At 40.3% G+C, this 19,186-nt stretch overlaps 1 protein-coding gene across 3 annotated transcripts in view; it reads right to left on the bottom strand.

Annotated features, from left to right (window-relative positions):
* The window catches only part of SYT1 (synaptotagmin 1), a 350,331-nt gene extending 332,593 nt beyond the window's left edge, over positions 1-17,738 (bottom strand). The window contains exon 1 of one of the 3 annotated variants that reach the window (XM_040062361.2): positions 17,617-17,738. The gene's annotated coding sequence lies outside the window, so the exon portion shown is untranslated. The remainder of the gene's footprint in view (positions 1-17,616) is intronic. The other 2 variants (XM_040062359.2, XM_040062362.2) reach the window with 2 other exon arrangements.
* Between the last annotated feature and the right edge of the window lie 1,448 nt (positions 17,739-19,186).

Raw genomic sequence — 19,186 nt, 5'->3', positions numbered from 1 at the left:
GTACTCTCAAAAAATGCTGAAAGCCACTGAACTGGCATAGTGAAGTGTTTTACCTAGTAATCACACTACATAGTACAGCTATACTTGTCTCAAAGATCTTACTTATGTGGAAAGCATCTGACCAGCACCCAGAATATCCTGGACTGGAAAGACAGATCTACAACACAGGCTCAGGCTTTCCATCAGGCAGTGTTCTCTGCAGTCATATCAGTCATATGGTCAAAGTGCCTCTACCTCATAGTTTCTCTAATAGCTGAATAAAATTTGCCTTTGGGCCAAGCATGAATTAAGCCTGATTTTAGCAGCATGCATGCCCAGCAACTGCTGAAAACAAGACACTTCCAAATGTGCTACAAGCTGGGCACTGCTGGTAGAACTGGTCATTTACAAATCCTGACTTGCTTGAACAGTAATAATTTTGCCCTTCATCCCTAAAACTATGAGAGATCGATCAAGTATTGCCTCTCATATTTAAGATGGACAGGATTGTGTCTTTACTTTGGCTGTGATTTTCTTTATAGTAGCTGGTATAGTGCTGTGTTTTGAATTTCAGAAAACAATGTTGTGAACACATTGATTGATGTTTTGGCTGTGGCTGAGCAGGGTTTACACTAAGTCAAGAACCTTTTCTGTTTCTCACACCACCCCAAAACAAGGAGGCTGGGGCCACTCTAATCTGGGAGTAGACAAAGCCAGGCCAGATGACCCCAGCTGACCACCGAGATATTCCATACCACAGGATGGCAAGCTCAGTATATAAACTGAGGGGAAAGCTGGCCCCATTGCTTGGATACTTAGAATGGGCATCAGTCAGTAAGTACCACCTACAGCAATTGCATTGTGCATCATTTTGTATATTCAAATTCTTGTATCATTATTACAGTTTTTCCCCTCTATTTCTGTAGTCCCAAAATGCCTTCATCTCAACCCCTGAATTTTACTTCTTGTGCCCTTCCCTCTTTTCTCTCCCCATTCTACTGGGAAAAGGAGTGAGTAGGCACCTGAGTGGTGTGACCTGCCTGCTTAAGCCAGGACAATTGTTAAGTATGTATAATATTGACACTGTTACTTTCTTACAATATTAATTTCTTCAGTATCTATTGCAGTGAGTTTCAAGCTGTTTGTCACAGTAGCATCTGTCTTAGATGTCATTTTCTGGCAAAGAAAGCTCTTCAACAATGAAGTAACTGTGGTAGCACATTGACCACATCTTGAGTTTGGGCACTTGTCCCAAGTACATCTACTTCAAAAGCAATGAAGCACAACCTAAAATTGAACAGAATTATATGTCACTATCTTTTACCATGGAAAGGAACTCCTGGGCAGCTTTACTTCTTGGTGTGAAAAGTAACCTTTGAACTCCTTATACATTGTGTGACTACTGCTATTGTCAGCATGATTTACTTTTTTCCTTCCAAAAACTATGATCTACTGAGAACTAAAACAATACTGAAAACTCTCCATGTAAAAATATTTTACGTCAGGTTTCTATATCACCCCAAAATTCTATTGCAGCTTGAAACCTTCCCTCACCTCAACACTAACAATTGTCCAATTCTATGAATGCTACAATGAAATCAGGTCATAGAGGCAAAATATTTAAAAAGTAAAAAAAAAAAAAAAAAACAAAAAACCCTATCTTAATATTCTTAAAATATGAACTATTTATACTTTTAATACACCCAGTTTTTGTTAAGATATCAACAGAAAGCATTAAGACATTCTGTTCCACAATAAGGACAATCTTAAAGCCTTATTACTTCCGTAATTGGAATTTGGAAGTTTTAGTGAACTCTAGTTTGTACAATGCTGTTCATCACAAGTATGTTCAAGAACAATTCAAAGGGTTATGTTATTTTTTATAATATGCAGAATTAAAAATGACTATTCATTTTGACAAAGACTGATATGTCTAAAGTATTCCATGTCAAAAATTATTTGAGTAATGACTGGTTTTCTGCTAATGAACAAAAACTAAAGCTACTCAGACATTTATTTCTGAAAGCTGTATTTTATTAGCATTCAGTATTAAGAGGTCTGAAAAAAACTACTTTCTCTGGAGTGCTTAGATCACGCGCTCATGTTTTCCATGTGGGATTTATACTACCTTTTGCAGACACTGATGTGATAGCCATCTGAACTTACATGCTTGGAGTTATTTTTAAATACTGCTGTAATACAGCAGAGGTAAGAATAACTTTGATTTCCAAGTGATAGTTTGAAAAGAAACTTTGGAAAATTTAAATCATACAAAAGTTCCAAGACAAAATCTTGCTGCAATAACAACCAGGTGACTAATGTATCAGAAGACCTCACATTAGCTAATTAAACGTAATAGGAAGTCCTAGAGTTCAACAGCATTGCTTTGACTAAAGCAGTCCCTGCAACTGTAATTGTTCAACTGTTTGGAAGAGTTGGCAGGAGAGTGCGGAACCAACCAACCAAAGAAACCACATACACACACAAAAAAGCAAATAATCCCACACACACAAACAACCCACCCAATACAAACAAAACTAACAACACAAACAAACCTTGCCAGAAAACTATACACTTTTCATAAGCTATTTGAAATATCTCATAAAATTCACCTTATCTGCCTGGTACACCTTCACAACCTTTAATGGTTGGACGCAATGATCTTAAAGGCCTTTTTCAACCTAAATGATTCTGTGATTCTATTCTCAGACAGCATATTAATAATTTGTTGTCTGAAGAGATTCTCGGCTCAGATATGCTATGTTTCTCTTATGTAAATAAATTGGTATGATAAAAGGTTTCAACAAAACCCTTCAGAAAAATTAAATCTATACTTATTAGTAATATCTCATGCTTCCATTTCAGAAGTTTGTATTTTAGCTAGGAGTACACTTTCACTTGTACAGATCACTTTAAGGTCAGAGGAATTTTCAGATGCTCAGCAATTCACATGCACATAGCACTGCACAGAATGACCATCTTACCATGGGAACTTCAGGGCTTACCCAACCACCACTGTGGTTTCTGGGAAAATACAACAGAAACATTCAGAAATCTGGACTCTTAACAACTGAAGAATAGTTGATTAATTCAGTTTATAGTTGATTAAATCAGTCATAAACATAGTTTCATTAAGGTGGTACCTAATCATCTTGTCTACTGCATTAATGATAGTTACTTTTTGATTATTTACAGGTCATCTCTTTAGCTAATACAGTACATTAAGTGCTGTTTGCCTCCTAACCAGAGCTTATTGCAGTATCTGTTTTTAATTACATTCCCCATCCTTCTCTCCCCACAGTTTTAAAAAGTACAGAAGAGAAGGGCACACATAAAGGAAGAAGTATGTGCAGAAACTGATCAATTCAAATCCTAACAGCCACAGGTAAAATCAAAGAACAGTATTTGGGTGTTCTAGCAAAAAAAGCAAGTGTTGCTTAAGGTTGCTGCAAGATTGACATTGTACCTGTAAACACATGGTGCTAACTTTGTATTTTCACACACCACTGCTGTTCTCTGGTGAATACTTTTGTCAGCTGTGAAAAAAAATTGCAATTGTCTACATACTTCACCTGACATACCTGATATTACACTAAGAACTCAGATGTACAAGAATGGATAAGAGAAATAGCTTACCTGGACGAACACCTGACAAAAAAAGTTCCAAATGCTTTGCTACAGCAGACACATTTAGAAACACCAATAAATCCAATTTCATTAGAAAGGTGATTAGGAGGCTGCAGTTTTACATATCAGTTTCCGAACCTTGAAATCTCTCTTTTCCACAAAAGTCTTTCCTATCTGGAAATTAAAGGACCAGAGTAACTGCTACAGGAGGGGCTGCCCAACTGCTCCAAATGAGTCAGCATGCCCAGTACCTTGGGCTGTTTGATGCAGGGCCGGCAGCTGAACAGATTGGGCTGTGTGTGTCCCTGTCCCCGCATACACAGGAGCCATCTGGAAACAAACAGCTCAATCATGAAAGAGTAAAGCTAACGAGGAAAATTGCAGCTTCCTGATAAAAAAAAAAAAAAAAGTAGGTACTTGCTTACCTCCTCACTACTGCTATTTAAAGACTCACAAAAGATGAGGGCTTTTCTTTATCTCCTTCTGTAACTATAGTTTTTAGCTACATTAAAATCATCACCATGGGAAATGAGGAGTCAGATATGAGAGGCAAGGGCTAGCACATCGCTCATCTGGTGCTGATGCCTTGGTCCCAGGCACTGCAGACTCAGCAACCAAGTAGCCCAGCAAGTTTTGCTGAAGGCTGCTGCCAGGTCACTGAGACCTCACGAGTCGATGCTTAAATACAACTAAATTTTAGGCCACAGCAGCCTCTATAATACTCAAGAGAAACATCAGTTGGAGGAAGGAGACAAGAAGTTAAGCAAATTCAGTCACATTATCTGGGATCACACTTTGACCACCATACAGAAGCACAGGCCAATGAAAGCCGCACTAACAATGTCGTATTTTAGCTTGGCCAACTTCGCAGCAACTCCAAGCCAGCATGCGCCCAGGCTCCAGCCCCACCAGCAGCAGATACTTAGAATCAACCTCAGCTGCTCTAAAGTTTGTGACTTCAGCTTTAATGAGCCTAATTAATTTACTTTCAAGGTAGCCTGACTCCAGATTGCACTGTGTTTTCCACAAAGCTGGGGGAAGAGCTGCCCACTCCCTAGGAGCCTTGACACGGTCCTGGGGTGTCCCTCTAGTTCAGGCGCTGTTTAGCACCAGTCCCTGCCAAGGGGAAAGACACATTACATGCTTCCTGGAGAGTCTTGGGAAAAAAAACAAAGGTAAAATACTGCAAGGCAAAATATTCTGTTTGAAAATTGAACCAGCATTTTATCATTAAAAACAGTCCTCAGATTAAGGCTTATAACTCCTAGAAGTTGGGGCAGTTAAATACCTTTTTCAACATGAAGTAATACAGAAAAAGAGATCACTACCCTCATTAAAAGGTGCTTTTATTTCCTTATTTAATCCCTCAGTCTTCTAACAATTTTTTCTCTGCCACTGACAAGTTCTGCATTATTTATACAATGGCCAAACTATAATTGGCCTCTTTCACATAGGTGAATATCAACATATGGAGGAGAAATAGGACAAGGAGAGAATGCAGGTAAGTGACAGTTTCCATATTTGTAGAGAAAACAGTCGCACTCCGACAGCGTGATAGGTTTTAGATATACTGTTCTGCATTTATACATAGCTGATGTCTAGCTTATAAAGGTTCATTTAGCTAGAAAATAATCATGTTTAGTGGCTGAAAGGAGGCTGGAACATAATGAGAAATTCTCATAATCTGTGTGAACAAGACAACCATTTTGCTGTAATATAATTTTTTGGAGTACTAGATTTTTCTTTCTAGACCATTTTGATTTAACTTGAGATCTAACATGAAGATCCAATTTTTACTGTATACAGTACTATGAAACTAGTGGCCAATTTCCAATTTTTCGAGGCAGAAATTACATAAGCTTAAAATACACATCCTATTTTACTCCTGACATTGCCAGCTTTTCTTTTAGCTTAATATAGTACATTTTATGCCTCTCTTTTTACCACAGCATTCAATTGGGGGAAAAAAAAAAAAAAAACAAAACAACAAACCAACACACCCTGGCATTTGCATCCTGAAGCTTTAAAATAACAGTATATTCCCACACAAAGAAAAGTGATGCCATGAATTAAAGAGGGTCACTCTTTCATATTACTAGGATGTTCTGGTTCACAGCTGGGACAGGATCATCTGAGAAGATTTCTACATATAAACTAAACAAAGCTGTTGAAACAGATCTTGCACTACAGCTCAGAAAATATTATTTCATCTCACTTACAAGCTACACTAAAACTACAGCCTTGTATTAGGTTAAGGAGGAAGGGATGGGATGGGTTGGGTATGTGCAGGGAGGGAAGCAAGGAAGAACCAAGGTAACCCTTAAAAGCACTATGCTCATTCAGGTGCAAAACTTACTGTAGATTCAGAGAGGGAAAATACACATGAACAGCACCAGAGTTGCTGCTTTTCTTCCCTCCACTGAGAGCTTTACTGACCAGATAACCAGAGGAGATACTTCTCACACTTTGTCCAGTGTGTTACCACTTGTGCAGACCTCATTGGTCCCTTGCATGCTTCAGGCAAGATCCAAAGCCTGCTGCAGGCACTATCACTCCCCATATTAGCTTTCATATTCCGGTTTCAGGAAACATCGAGTCTCTTAACAGTTGTGATTCACAGTAATAATAAGGCATTTGCTCTCAGGGAAGCCCACTTTCATCAGCACTGACTAGACAAGTCTGACTTCAAACTGCCCATAACTGCAAGCAAAATATTGTCACTCCCAATACAAAGGACCTTTATTTTACTGACAAGTTACCCATCTTTCTGTGGAACTGATAGTAAACTTTTCACTACTCTTAAGACTCTGAGATATAAAGTTTATTCTTAGTACTTCTTTTGCACTATAAGATTCCGCAGAAAGACGCATTGTGATTAGCTGCATTAACTTGAAACCAGAAAACTTGTGTTCAATTCCCAGCACTGTCATAGACTCCCCATAAGGCCTTAGACACATCACTTAGGATTCCAGTGTCCTATGTCAGGTTGGCTTGCTAAATCTCATATAATAATCCCAGACTTTTAAAAGTCACTGGAAAGGAACAGATAGCTCCAGAGAGCAGTCCATCCCACTTCCAGACAGCAGTCCATTTCACAGCAAGACAGATGCCTAAGGTAGGTCAAATGCATCACCTTCTGAAGGTATTTAAACTTAAATGAGATGAATCCTATTCTAATCTCCCTCTGCCATTGATCTCCATCGGTCATATGGGATTTATGCTTCAACACATCAACAGGACACTACTTTGATTGGCTCATGTTATAAATGACTGTCTGATGTGTACAGACTTGCACTCTTCACAAAAAGCTATTCCTATGACCTTTATTTGAAATTTTCATGTCTACATTCAAGACAGGCTCTCTGGGCAGCTATAGTTTTGACTTTGTTTTGCCCATTTACACTATCACATATCAGAGTAGTACAAGGAATTCATCTGTATTAGCCTCTCACTGAGGTCGGGGGGAGCAGAAATCTCCAACAATTACATCAACCTCTGGACAGATAAACTGGCTCTTGTACCAGGGAAGCTGCTGTAGCAGAATTTTGCTAATTCCTTTATCATAGAAACTGCTTTCTGGTATGAAGTAGCTAGTCTTTTCGCATTACTGGAGCTGAAACTAGTTTATCTCCTTTATGTCAGATAAATTCCCTCCTGGCCACAGAAGGCTAAAATCCAGGTCCTTTGTACCATCCCACCCATAAATAATTCAAATCCCAGTTGTGAGCATGGCATTGTACATAAAATAGCTTTCTTCAGTAGCAAGTCAAACAGCTTACCTAGTTTTCAACTGGAAAATGGCAAATCATGATTACTGGAAACAGGAAACCTTCTTCTATTTAAAAGCAAAAAAATTATCATTTATGCCAAGATGAAGATAAATAGGTTTTAAAGAGTAACTCAGCATAGTTTCTAAACAGAGCTCCAAACTGGATGTCAAAATCCCCTAGTATGAACAGTACTTAATGACCAGCAAAATATACTTATATCTGGCAGAAAGCCTAACAGACAAGTGCTCACATCCACAGGTCTGAAGTCTCCATGATACAATTAAAATCCCTTTGAAGGAGAGGGCTGATATGGTTACAGCAGTGAGTTGTTTATTGATCTCTGGGGGCCTTAAATGATGGCACTTTTTCCAACATTTGAGCTATTTTTTTTTTGGTTTTTTTTGCACAATAGTCCATGTCCCCAGTCAAAGATCTGGATCCTATTATGTTAGGCACAGTATAAACACATTACAAGATATGTCAGGTCCTGTTCTAAAGAGCGTCTGCAGAGCAAACAGTGTTCCTTGCAAATATGAAGCACCTCTTGATGAAACAGCTGTCGCCAGTTACAACCCACATTTGGAATTCATGTGTTAACAAAGCATTCATACATAATAATAATAATAATAAAGAAGGAACATGGCCACCACACATTATGATGTCTGCTTTTGATTTTTCCCATGTGTCCAGGCAAGCAAGCAGCCTACAAAAACAAAACATGTACACAGGTTTTAAAAAGCCTAAATAGCTATTTGAAGTGATGGTGACAATAAATGACTTTTTATGCAGTCTTCCAACTCAACCATAAAAGTGCTTTGAAGGGAAAAAAATAGAACTGTATTTCTGGGACAAAATTCTGCTCATCTGAAAAAAAAAATATGATTCACTAGAAATACATTAACAAGAATTCTGATCTACGTGAGCCAGAATTGGAAGGACAATATAAGACCAAGTCCAATGGAAAAAGCAACATGGCCTGAAGCAGTTGTTTTATAACAGGAAAAACTTTAGCATGTTTATTTCAGGCTCTCTTTCTGCACATTATCTAGGGAAAACCTCACATGTATTTACTACTATTTAAACTCTTAGCAATTGTACATGCTGTGAACTATCCACATGTACACAGGTGCTGTCCAATATGGTGAATATGCTTATTACATGTTAGTCTTAGGCACTAACTTGCTGAAACCAGACGGCTAAGGTTTAGTTCTAACTCTGCTAGGCAGAGCTTGTGTAGGTCGTCAGGTTTATCTCTGGACCAACAGGTACGGAATACTTGACCGCCATGGAACAACACAGAGCCTATCCACTCACACACCTCACTGCTAAGCCCATTATTTCTAGTTCCCCCTAATCTTGCTACACGGAAGTACAGAAAACTCACATAAGCAATAATAATGGGACAACAGCTTGACAATCAATAAACTTGCTGATGGTCTTTAGGAGTAGAAAAGTTTCAGTACATTCCCCCACTCTTTTTTTTTTTTTTTAAGTACTACAGCTTAAGAAAAACACTAAGTACAGCTCTGCAGTATTTACTATACAACCTCTTAAACTCTGTACCTAGAATTTATTCAATACAATTACCTCTAAGTCTGATAGAAGCAACTACCTGTAAGTATCTTAACAGCACTACAGCTGTAAGTAGGACAGGCTAAGCTAATATTTTTCACAGTTTGAAAATAAATTCTTGTATTACTTCATCAATGTAGTCCCTAAGGTGTTCAGAATGATCAATACACTTATCCCAAAAGGACCCATGAAAGAGCCAATATTTGGCCTACTGGAAGACAAAACCTTAAACAATTTGTTAACTACAACAACCTCAACTAGGCTGAGTACTCATTACATCCACCTATGACCATTTTGTCCACCCTTGAGTTCATCCTTCCAGGCTTACACATTCACCTGCCTGAAACCCCTAAAGCCAACACTGCAAACTATGCCAAGTGGTTGAATTTTTACCTCCCCAATAAAGACTACTTTTCTTCATCACAGAAAGTCAGAGAATTGAGTGGAAGAAGGCACAGTGACACCACAGACTAGGGTATGCCAGGTGTTGATCCCTTCCAGCAAATAATTTAGCTTTGTTCTGTGAAATCAGTAAACACCACTGAATTCATACATAGTTTTAAAAGCAGCTGAAGTACATAGACATTCTAAGAGGCAAATTTTAACAAAAAGCAAGTTAATTTCTCCAAGTTTCATTTTAATATTGAAAGGAAATTCAAAAAAAAATCTATTAACCAGTGTAATACTGACATGTTGCATTAAAATTATGCCAACTGTTATTCCTTTCACATATATGCAATACATACATTTTGGAACTCCATTGATGGGAACAGATATCTGGAAAGGCAGAAAAAAGTTTTTGCTTTTGGGATTCATTTGAATCCTTACGTAACAGTGCAGACAGTCCCCACTATGCCTGCAAAAGACTGGTTCATCACGGTAGCTGGATGTTTAGCTGGTTTTTGCTTTAGAATTTAATTGACGTTACATGAATAAGCATTGCTCCATTCAAAAATCTGAGTTCTAGCTGCTTGATATAAAGATAAAATATTCATTACTATTATTCTTCTAAAATGCTGATTTCCATAGCGGGTTTTATGCATTGCTCACCTATAACACAACTTTCCTCAATATTTATAAAGAATAATTGATTTTGAGTAAACAGTTCGCAATCATTAGCCAGTGTACAATTTATAAAGCAAGTATTTGCATATCAAATGTGAAAGTAAGCCCATTATTAGAAACAGACATATTTTGAAAATGACAAATGCAAGAAAAAACTATCGCATGTGACTTCAGGTGGTTATTGTCCCAGATGATTTTACTTCATTTTTTCACTATCAGCATTTTCTCAGTAAGCAAAAAAAAAAAAAAAAAAAAAAAAAGAGAAAAAGGGCAGTAAATACACATTAATAAAAACCCCAAACAGATCAATCCTGTTACACAGGATTTATAAAAATAAAGCAAATAAAATATATAAGATAAGAGCAGCAATGGCCTTACACCGCTATAGCACATCATGAAGAAGCAAGTGACCCCTCAAGGTCGCATGGATATTGCCTGGTGTTTCTCTGCTCTAACTAGCAGCTGAGTAAGCTAACAAAGCATAAGGTAAGAAAGTCAAAGATGATGAGCAACTGCAAGGTAACAGCTTGTTATTAGCATAAGTAAAACAACTACAAAGAAATCAAAAATCTCAAAAAGAAAGGCATTCACTGTCAGGCCTTTCATAAGGAAATATTGGTATGTCCCAGATACAGTTATCAAATGCAACAGTATAACAGACAGATCTTTAATTAAATATTTAGGCTGTTAGAAAACACAAACTTTAGTTTTGATATCTAGAAATCCTGCAATTCAACCAATATTCCACATGCAGTCAAAAAACGTATTTGCCTTCTACCCTCAGCTGGACTATTCAAGGACATCTTTGGCAATTCAGTGGGAGTACATTCTCAAAGGCAGCCCCCTCATGAGGGGGTGCCTGTTTTTTTACCAGTGTCACCAATTAACTATCCAAAGCCTGACGCATGGAAAGAGGACATGGAAGATGCTAATCGAGAAAAGTTTATCCTGGTTCAAAGCTGAATCACAACAGGATTCCCTGGTTCAGATGCCAGACAAAAGGTTTGCCACCTGCACAGCCAGTTCCAAATCCAGAATGGGTTTGACAGAAGACACAAGACCATCCTTCTGGTATCATCTCACTCATGGGCATCTGGAAAGTAAAGCCTATTTATACAAATCCAGGCCATAACACTGAGACACAGGGCACCAGCACTCCCACATCTTAAAGAGTAACAAGAATTCTCTTTTTAAGTACCTATTAATAAGAATAATTTATAGTTTTAGGACTAAAATAATGGAATAATGGAAAGGATATAATAAATAAATAAATGGAAAGAAGTGCTAGCAACTTCAAGGGGATTTAAATCAGGTCTCAAAGATGAACACTAGTTAGATAAATAAACAAAAAATTTCTCATCAGTTACAATGGATGAAATAGGATTATAACATACAAGGGCAGCTTAAGGGAAGTTCAGACAGAACCTCTTCACACTATACAACAGGTCACATCTTTTACAACAAATGCTATTTAATCCAAGAGACACAATAGGAGTTAATAGCAGCAAGTTCAACGGCTTGGTGATTTTTAGGTCAAAAGGACAGGCGATTACCTCCTCTATTCTCAAGGATTAACAAAAATCCAGCAATTTCAACATCAAATCTAGAACTTGTACCTGGTCTAGTTAAAAGAAAAGAAAATACTAATCTACAGACTTCAAGTAGAAAGGTGTCATCTGCTCAGTAAGGAAAGTTCATATACTTGCTACTCTGATGGACAAAACACTGATACCTCTTTTTGAGTCTGGGCTCTTGAAGCTTGTAAACCCAGCCACGTTGCTGCCGGAACTTCCACAAATCAGGGCACAACTTAATACCAGTATTTCCACGGTGTGGGGATCAAGGAGTCTTTCAGCATATCCAGCCTCCAAAAGAGAATGGTAAGCTTTTAGGAGTCCCATCAGGAAACAGACTAGACACATCTCAACTGAGACAACTCAAGTCTCTCCTCCAAACTAATTCTAGTTCAGCAGCCTTTCAGAGCTAGGCACCCTTCATACTCTCTCAACACTACAGTCAGTGTTTAAAGCTGCATACAACTTCTTTTCTCTTTAAAATAAGAGCAGATCATGTTAGACAGCTGTAATCACAAATCCTTCTCAGAACCAGTATTTAGGGGGGACTCACTTTTTTTTTACTGAAGTAGCCAAAAGTATTACAGTGCACTTTGTTAAAACACATTCAGATGTAGAATGAGCAATCAAATGAAATCAGTCTATAATAGCACTTTTTCCAACGTTATTAAAATTGGCACAAAAAACCCAGAAGTATTGTCATGAATATGGATTTTGTATTTTACATCATTGTCAAAGGTAATGAAAAGAGTTCCAATAATGGAGATGGCAATTCCCCACTCACTATCTGTTCTGCAATTTATTACAAGGAAAAAACCCAAAATCTGTTCACATGGACAATAGTGCTGATCTACAGTATTATTTTTACAACTAGAACATCACCCTGAACGAAATAAAATGTCTTAATAAATTCAAAACACAAAGCTTACAATTTCAACAAGAAACACAAAGAATCCTCTCTTAACTAAAAGAAAAACAAAGTTTCAAACTCTTTTGATTGGGATGTATTATACGATTATTCTTTAACACAACTATCTGCCAATATATTGCGTCTTCTATCAACACATCATACCACTAAGTCTTCCGTATCACTTTATCCTTTAAAAAATTTAAAAATGCAACCTTCCCCCTCTCTATGTGTATCATCACACAAGAATTCCTCCAACACTAATACTTTACCCTAGAAATAAATGTTTATAAAGAAATGCGGTCCATAGCTTTGGAAAGTAGTAGAAATAAAAAACAACCAACCAATCACAAAAAAAAACAAAAAACAACCAACCAATCACAAAAAAACCCCAAAAAACGAACTAAAAAAAACCAACCAAACAACAACAAAAAAAAACCCCAAAAAACCCCACAAAACAACCCCACAAAACAACCCCAAACCAAATTAAAAAATCAACTCCAAAAAAAAAAAAACCCCACATGCTACCAGTGGTCATTAAGTTTTCCAAATAAGAGTTAGATCTAGTGTTCATCTGTACACAGACATATTTTCTAGGTAAAGCATGACTGTTACCCTGAACCAGATAAGCCATTTGTCAAGGAATCTTTTTTCCCCACAGTGCTTTGCACAAAAACACTCCAATTAGTTTTAACTGCACTATCTAAATAGTTATTTAAACACATGGACATGAGAGTTCATGGGTAAACACGTCTCTGAGCCAAGCTGAGCAATGCTTACCAGCTTTCCCATTTTGCAACTGCTACACTGATCTATCACAGAAAAACAACACCCTTAAGATAAAGGGGCAAAACAGAACTTGTAAGTGTATTTTTAATCAATTCATTAAAACATCACTGAGTAGCTTTGAGGCACTGTACTACCTAGTCATTGTAGCTATGGCTACATTGTTCAAGCTACTACAATACATTTGGCCATAAACCCTGAATAGTGTCCCAAAAACTTACAGACAGCATCCTTAAAAGAACTAAATTGTACTTAGCCACTCCTAAATAAAATTTTATTTTCCCGAAAATTTTATACGACTATAATATTCAGAGATGATTAATTATTTGGATAATTCCTCATGACTGTTTTAAAATCTGTTAAATCTTCTCAATTTAAAAAGATATTATAAATATTAGAAGTGAATCAGATAACTACACTGCACAGGAGACATTCCAGATTTATTTCATGTTCTGAAAGATTTCTCTGAGACTATTTAGGGATGTCTAGAAAAGACAAGTGGCATCCCAAGTTTGCAATTCCCTGAGAATTTAAAAGGTGGCAACACCACTCCCTCTAGTATGGAGAGGGAGAAGTGCTCAGTGTCTGCTGTTTCAGGGAAATATCTCCAGACTGGCAGTGATAAGAAAACATGTTAAGAAAAATGGTCAGCTCTCTCATAAGCCATTCATGCACTCCTCCTTTAGCTACTTGGGGAATACAAAAGAAGAGCAAAGCCAGCTTCTAAAATATACTGATTAGACATTTGTCAAAAGTAGTATGTAAGGAGACACTCTTATTGCAGTTCCTAGCCACCTTTCAGTCATTACAGGACCCAAAGAAAAAATTAGTATCAGTAAATATTTTTACTTCTTTTCTTATTTAAACAAGAAAAATTTTTCCACATGCTGCTACACAAATCGCTCAGCTAATCCATGTAGTCCCTGAAAGAGATTGCCTGTAGCCTGCTCTTAGCCTATCACCAGAAGAAATCAGGAAAAACCCTTGTCGGCTGTCCTCCTCCTAACGTACTGTGCTTTGGTGTCTGGTATTTCGGTAAAAGATGTAACAGTATAACCACCGTTTCCTAATCCCCTCTTTTACAGGGGTGTATGAGGGAGGAGTAAAGCCTGCTCTAGCAAAGATGACATTCGTACCTAATGATCCTGAAAATATTTGTAAACCTAATGCTTTGTTTACTTAGTCTGGCAAATTCTTTTATTTTAACCTCGAGTATCGTTAGTAAATGTCAGCTGTAAACACAAATTGATAGTTTGCTCGCTTATCTGTATTTCTAATTAAGTTTTTTCCTAGATACAGAGTCATGTCTAAAACAAACACTCTATAGAAAATCAAAGTAAAATCAAACAAAGTATTTCCCTGTGAAACTGCATATTTATGTAGGCATCACCAGCAGAGGGAAGGAGATCATGTTATCCATGCATAGTAATTCCGCCATGCTTTTCTTCCACAAATGCAGAAATATTTTCTTGTCCTCTTCACTTGCTTCACAAACTTTAACATCTCTTCCACAGCATTTAATATGAGATTGTGTGCACCCTTTATTCAAAAAGCAGTTCCCAGTAAAGAGTTTATCTGTGTGCTTAAACATGCATGCAAATATAAAGCTACATACAAATATCTTTAAAATTCTAAGCAGACTGCTGAATGGACAGGAAAAGACAACGATATGCTAAATAAGAGCTTCATTTTCATGCGAGGAAACATCAATTAACTGAGTTCTGTACAGCTAAGTGGCTTAAAAACTTCTGCCAAGACACTAAGCTGCTCCTTCTTTTTACTTATTACAGCCAACCCTGCTAAAAGACCATAAAAATTGATTTTGTGTTTCCGGTGTCTCTATGCTAGCTGGAAGAATATAGATTCCCCCCCCCCCCCCACCTAGGTTTCTGACAAACACAACCTTCCCTTATCTCACTCCTTCACTACTCTAACCAACACTGAATATCTTTTTGGTCATCGCATACATCTGATTTAAGTTATGATTAAGATAGGAGAACATTTCAGATTGTTAAATCAAACACTGTTCTATATCTATGGTTTTAAGGAGCTTCTTGCCCATCAATGTTACACAGGAGGCTATATCTCACTTGTACTGCTATGGCATGCATGGCAACCAATTTTTTTCGTATTTGTTTTAAGGAAGTATTAGAACTGCCCTGTTAGACTGAGCTACCTCTTTAAATTCCAGTATCAATCCTTAAAATGGATTTAGCATCTTTCGCATCAAACATTAATAAGGCTCACTTAGGCACTCTTAATGTGAAGGAAAATTTGGCTTGTATGAAATGGAACATTTCATGCTTTTGCAAGTGCAGGAGTATGATTATTTCCTACAGTATGTCATTATCTTATGCCCTGTGGTTCTTTTGGAAATTATCTCTCCTCACTCAAGCTGCCTACACAATGCTTTTAAGCTATATAGTTTCAATTTATGAATTGTATGCAAGCAAATTTTCAGCAACTATACCACAAGCCAAGTAATAAACCACATTAAAGTACATTTCCCTCAGACACTACTAATAGAACTAAAAACCCAAAAAGCTTGGAACCAAAAAAATATATATATGACTCAAGACAAAAAATTAGGTCATTCGTTTCTGAGACAGACAAGAAAATACTATTCTAGACACATGTGCAATCTCCTTATGCTTTTCTTGAGCAGGTTTATTTAAGCATAGCAGGAGATGTCATTTCATATCCTCACAAAGCAAATTAGTTCACTGCCTACTTGTCCTTGTACCCAAAAGCTCCTCCCCGCCCCGTTTTTTCCAGGGACACTCCTAAAACAACTGCCCATCTGTAACTCTAGATGTCAACTCACCAGGGAAGGGAAACTCCCCTTGGGTCTACAAGTACCATCTTCCCTTCCCTAGGATGAAATAACTCTCTCGGACAATAAAGCAATTTAAATAGCGCATAACAGATTAACATGCAACATGGATGGCACACTGCACAGCAGCTCTGAGGATCAGTATCACCACTGCAGATTAACAGTCTACTTGTCATCTACAACATGTATGCATATCTAAAACTACTCTACCGACCTTTGTACAGAAAATATTGTCTCAGAGACAGTGAAATATTATTGCACTACAACATTTTGCATTGAGTTTACAAAGTAATAAAGACAGAGCTACTTCTTTGCATGTAAATGACTATTAAATAAGGAAAATAAAACTTGACAACCCCGAGACAATCAAAAGAAATTATTTATTTGGATGCCAACATCTGTCTTGATATTCTGGCCAAGAGCTTTTCTGCGCTCATTTAGGACTGTACTTGGAAAGCTTTTCAGTTACATCTACCTAGAGATTTCTCTCTACCGCTTCCCATCTGACAGAAATCACTCAGCTGGGTCTGATGAATAATAGCAAAAGGCAACTTGTATCAGAGATGACTGAATTACAGATTGTTGAAAGTGCCATAAAGGCTCATTCCAATGACTACATTCAATTTATTTACTATACTGACTACCAGAAGCTAGTAGTCGTTTGATATCTCTATTTCAGAAGACTGGAAACAAAAGAAATATTAACATTCTTTGTCACTTTCTTACTACTGTACCTAGTACAGTTTGATAGGCAAAATTAACTTTTAAACAGAGCGCTGATCCACTACCCACACCGTGTGCGGCCAGGAACCAGAACAGAACGTACCCAAACCAAACCGGAGCAAGTGGTACTCGGTACGAAAGAAACAATGTCAGAGAAGATGAAATTGCACGGAAAGAAAACACATTAGCCTGACAGCCTTTCTAAGTAACGTGGGAAAGGCTTTCGTGAATTGATACATAAAAGATTAGCAGATGTCCTGCGGTTCAGAAGACCAGCGCCGGGGCGGGGCACACCGCCGCGCCCCACCGCCCTCCGCCGGGGCGACCGTCGGGACAGATCACCCTGCCGAGGGCGGGGGCAGCGGCCAGGTGACACCCGCAGAAACAAGTTGGCCCGGCGGCCGCCTCGGCATCCGCTCCAGGCAGCGGCGGGGAGGGACGGAAGGATGCAGAGCGGACGGCTCCCCTCTCCAGCAGCCGGGGCGGGGGATGACGGCGGAGCTCGGCGAGGGCGGGGAGCATGGAGGACGGAGGGTGGGGGGGCGCGGGCGTCCCCTTTGTCTGTGTCGCCCCTCCCGTAAACGCCCCTGGCCCCGCCGGGAGCGCCCCGGGGGCGGGCCCCCGCCCCCCCGGCAGTGCGGACAGAGCCGGCGGGCAGGCGGCGTTACAGCCGCCCCCGGAGCATGTGCGCTCCCCCCGCCCGTGCAGCAGGCAGCCACCCCCCGCCCGAGGCGACGCCGCCCGGGCGCGGCTGCGGGCGGCCCCGGAGCGCTGCCTTACCTGGCAACCGGGGCAGGCGCAGCCGGCTCCGTCCTTCAGCTTCTCCCCACGGCGGCAGCTCCCGGGGCGAGGCTGCGGTGCGCGGACGGACCGCCCCCGGGCACGGCAGGCGGGCTGCCCCAGCCCCTGCGCTCGGCGGGCTGGCGGCGCGCCGGGCGTTAAGTTTTAGCAGCGGTGGCGGCCGCCGGCGGGCAGGGCAAGGCGAGGCGAGGCGAGACGAGGCAGCCGGAGCGGCGGAGGTGGCACGGGGGCTGCGCGGCGCCGGGAGCGCCGCCACACTGCAGCGCCTCTAGGAATCCCTCCCGCGAGAGGCAGCCCATCACCCCCGGCCCGCCGCCCTCATTGGTTGCGGGGCGGGGAGACGCGCTCCCGCGGCCAATCGCCCGGCGCCCACCGAGGGTGGAGCCGCCTCGCCGGCCTCGCCCATCCCGCGGCCGCGGGTCCCCGTCCGCTCCGTCGGGCGGGGCCGGGCGGCGGCGGGCGGGGGAGAAGGGTGGCGATGGGGAGGATGAGGAGGGCATCCCCGCGCTTGGCGGGCGAGGCCGGCGTCCCCGGGCCGCCGTGGGGCTGCCGCTGGGCGGCACGAGGCGCTGTGCCGCAAGCCCAGCGGCCGTCGGGCGAGCCGGGCGCTCCTGGAGAGGCGCGGCGGTGGCCCTCGCCCTCGGGGCGGCGGCGACCCCCGGCAGGCGCGGCAGGCGCAGGTGGCACTGTTAGCCAGCTGCGGTGCGCAGCCCTCCCGCCGCCGCCGCCGCCCCGGGCAGCCCGCGACCGAGCGGTGAGTCGCAATTGGCGTCTGTGGCTTAGGCGAGAGCAGACTGTATCGCGTGTTCAGGTAAGGACGTGCAAGGGTTAACGTAATTCCCTTGATCCATCCACTCTGAGCTGGAGCTTTGATTAACATTGGTCTGCTAAATGTAACTGTAACAAATTCAATTAAGGGAAGCACATTTCTTCAACTTTTAATTAGATCTACCCTATTTGTCTAATGTTTAATATAACATAAAAAGTTGCTCAGGCTCTAGAGAGAAATGGAAATAAATTTAGATATAAGCTTAGCTTTTAAAACCACAACAGACTAAAGTTCTTTGTTCCTCAGCATATATTATTGCTGCATTTACACCCTCGGAGAGGATAACAAGCAATATTCCTCAAAGAGGAGCAAAACAATTTTACCTGCAAAATTACAAATGTAACAAGGTATTTTTTATGCAAGTGCTTCCCATAACCTTTAATTGGTTGCAGGGTACCGAACATATAGGTTGTAGCTCAGGTTTGATGCAATACCGTCGATGATCCTGCTGGATTACAGTTATTCTAAGAAAACCTGAGGAAGTTGTAATATATTTCACAGCCATTTAGTTGGTTTCAGTTAGTACACGAGAGTGAAATTTATCTAAAGTACATCTTAATATAGATAGCAGATGTTGGCAAAGAGACAAGTCCGTATGCCATCGTCAGCAGGTAACAGACAAAGTCACGCAACTCCCAGGCACATCTCATAGGTGACTTATTGTGTGCCTTCAACAGAAGTGTATTCTGCTATTCCCCATCTATACTTTAGTGCTGGGAT

This window comes from Hirundo rustica, chromosome 4 (genome assembly GCF_015227805.2).
Source record: "Hirundo rustica isolate bHirRus1 chromosome 4, bHirRus1.pri.v3, whole genome shotgun sequence".
NCBI lineage: Eukaryota > Metazoa > Chordata > Aves > Passeriformes > Hirundinidae > Hirundo > Hirundo rustica.
This window is presented reverse-complemented; position numbering and strand designations above follow the sequence as displayed.